General features: G+C 45.7%; 1 long non-coding RNA gene across 1 annotated transcript in view; it reads left to right on the top strand.

The window, feature by feature from the left end:
• The first annotated feature begins 2,765 nt into the window (after positions 1-2,765).
• Positions 2,766-3,379, top strand: part of LOC118765424 — an 18,367-nt gene continuing 17,753 nt past the window's right edge. Inside the window, exon 1 of the long non-coding RNA XR_005001287.1 lies at positions 2,766-2,776. This is a non-coding gene — a long non-coding RNA (uncharacterized LOC118765424). The remainder of the gene's footprint in view (positions 2,777-3,379) is intronic.

Genomic DNA, 3,379 nt, shown 5'->3' with positions numbered 1-3,379 from the left:
ATATATATATATATATATATATACACATTTTATATTATTAAAAGAAAGTAGATGGATTTAAAGTAAAATGACAAATACGAGCCACCAGCATTGTCATACAACCGATCACCATCTTCAGTATCATATGATTGATATGATTATATATTTATTAAAATGTCATGTGTGTTCGTTGTGTTAAGTCAGCTGTACATTGTGTGTGGAGGCGCAATGGCCCAGTGATTATGGCAGCGGACTTGCGGTTTCGATTACCAGACCGGGAGTTGTGAGTATTTATTGAGCAAAAACACCTAAAGCCCCTCGAGGTTCCGGCAGGGAATGGTGGTGAACCCTGCTGTACTCTTTCACCACAACTTTTTCTCACTCTTTCTACCGGTTTTTTGTTGTACCTGTATTTCAAAGGGCCAGCCTTGTCACACACTGTGTCATGCTGAATCTCCCCGAGAACTACGTTAAGGGTACACGTGTCTGTGGAGTGCTCAGCCACTTACACGTTAATTTCACGAGCAGGCTGTTCCGTTGATCGGATCAACTGGAACCCTCGTTGTCATAACCGACAGAGTGCCACATAGTGTGTGTCTATAAGCTAATTTTCAATAAGATTCTAAGAATATTCAAGGCTATCGAGTTCTCTGAGCTGTCACCTTTTACTTGTTTATTTACTTACTTGTTACGATCTTTGATGAACTAGGCGTTCCTTCATTAGAATCCAGTTGGAAATGTGGATTCTGTGACTCGGCATCATCAGAGATCGAGTTCATTTATATCCATGATATCCATAAATGAACTTTTTTTACCTCCTCCCCCTAATCACAGACACACCCAAAAGAGTCAATGGCGCTGACTTTTCTCCGGTAAGTAAAATAGAAATGGCAACAGCCACGAATCAGAACCGAGATCATGCTTAAAGTGGTTTCGTCATTTACGCGTACCATCTTCGCTACGTTCACCTACTTTTTATTGAAACTTTTATGAGAGAAAACTCTCTATTCTCACCTTCCTTTTCAAATGGTACTTGAAAAAGTTGATGAGCGATTGGCCAGAGAGGAAAGTGTGTCTCTAAACCTTTCGCACGAGTCCACCACACACATTCTTTCACCAAAACCACCAGTACAATGAAAACTGCCCTGCCTTCCCGGTTAAAGGAAGGTGACGGGACAATATTCACGATAGACTCGGCCGATAACCGAGTTCGTCCTACATATGATAGCAGCCGTTCGACATAAGTCCACAGGTCTAAAATGGTTGGACACTGCTCGAGTGCGTGCAGAACGGTTTCGTCGCTCTCACCGTACCTCGGGCAAGTCGGTCCGGTGTATCTCGAACCGTGCCTGTAGAGTGTAGGGCGGAATTCGTGACAGACGAACTGTAACTTCGCTGCGGGCGAGCTAGGAAGTTGACCAGCAGCAGGGAAGGAACTCCAGGAAGGAGAAGCAAAAAGAATGTCAACAGTGAGTGTGATACGAATCTGAATGAACTAAACAGAAATAACTGGCGACTTACGTAAAGTAATAAACCTCTGATAAATGTATTCTCGTTTGTTTGCGTATAGCTTAACAAAGCTATAACTGGTGACCCCGACGATAGAACAACAGCTCTCGCTATCGAAACAAACATGTCTAGCAACAAAACAACACTGAGGCTACCACGGTTGTAGCTTAAGAGGGTCGAACTGTGGTTCGCGCAGGCGGAGGCTCAATTCGATATAAACAAGGTAACGGCCGACCAAACGAAGTACTCGCACGTTGTGGCGGTACTAGACGAAGATACGGTAACAAGGGTGCTGGACATTTTAACCCAACCCCCACCAACGAAAAAATACGCCATATTGAAAGATAGGGTAGTGGATACATTCCGACGCAGTGAAAGAGAAGCGGCAGCCAAGATACTGGAGGAGGAATTAGGCGATTCCAAGACTTCGGAACTGATGGACAGGATATTGGCATTAGTCCCCCCACCCCGGTGAGTCACCTTCCTTTTTGTTTAAGGAAATATTCTTAAACAAAATTCCACCCCAAGTCGAGGCTCTCATAATTCAGACCGAAATCAAGGACCTGCAGCAATTAGCAAAGGCAGCTGACAAACATTTTTAATCCAGTGGCGTCATGGTCAGCGCCATAGCGTCGGTCCCAAGACAGGGTAGGGTTAAGCATGATGACCTGTGCTTCTTCCACACAAAGTTCGGAAAAAAGGCGACAAACTGCAAACAGCCATGTAGCTTCGGAACCCCGTCACCAGTGACCCAGGGAAACTCCAGGGCCGGCCGCCATTTGAACGCCCGGATGGCCAGCAGACATGACCAAATACTCCTCTATGTCCGCGATCGCAGCTCCGGACGCAGGTTCCTAATCGACACAGGATCAGAAGTCAGCGTGATCCCGGCGTCGGCAAGGGACCTCCGTCACGGAAAGCAGAGCCAACCATTAACAGCCGCCAACGGGTCCGCAATCGAGGCATACTGTCGCCGCACCCTTTCTCTCAACATCGGCTCACAAAAATACACATGGGCATTCACCATCGCCCATAATCGGTGCAGACTTTCTTCGAGCACACTTGCTACAGGTTGATTTGCGGGGAAGAGACTCCTCGACAACAACACATATGCTTCCGTGCCTCTTGCAACATCTGCACGTGCCGCCCCCGCATACCATCCATCTCGCAGACCTAGAACGAATCTCGGATCTTATGGTAAGTCGCTCCAATCTCACCACTCCGACATTCTCCAAACCTACAGCCCGCCACGGGGTGACACACCACATCTCCACCACTGCTCTTCCAAGTGCACAGCTGCGCACGTCGTCTATCACCAGACAAACTTGCAATCGCAAAGGCTAAGTTCAACAATATGGAGGCATTGGACATAGTTCGCCGATCATGCAGTCCCTTGTCATCACCCCCGCATATGACCCCCAAATCTAAAAGAGAGAGCGCTTTGCCGTCATGTGTTACTTTCCTTGCCTGAGGTTACCGTGGTCTTTTCCGTAGGCTTTTCTTTTCACGGATAAACCTCTTTTACATTTTTACCCCGCCTTTTTTTTTTGCTGTTTACACGTCACAAACACTTTCGATCCCATTTGATAGTTGTTTTTGTTTTTCTTTTTTTCGAAAAGAAAAGTTCTACATTGTATTGTCCCCTCTGTGTTCGGCCCTGCGTGGCTAATAAAGAAAGATATCTGCCTGCCTACCTGCCTGTTTGTCCGTCTGTCTCCACATAACTACATATCAATCTACCTACCTACCTACCTATGTACATGCATACATACATACACATCTATCTATCTATCTATCTATCTATCTATCTATCTATCTATATCTATCTATCTATCTATCTATCTATCTATCTATCTGTCTGTCTGTCTGTCTATCTATCTGTCTGTCTGTC

The sequence above is a fragment of the Octopus sinensis genome, linkage group LG11 (assembly GCF_006345805.1).
Source record: "Octopus sinensis linkage group LG11, ASM634580v1, whole genome shotgun sequence".
Classification (NCBI taxonomy): domain Eukaryota; kingdom Metazoa; phylum Mollusca; class Cephalopoda; order Octopoda; family Octopodidae; genus Octopus; species Octopus sinensis.
This window is presented reverse-complemented; position numbering and strand designations above follow the sequence as displayed.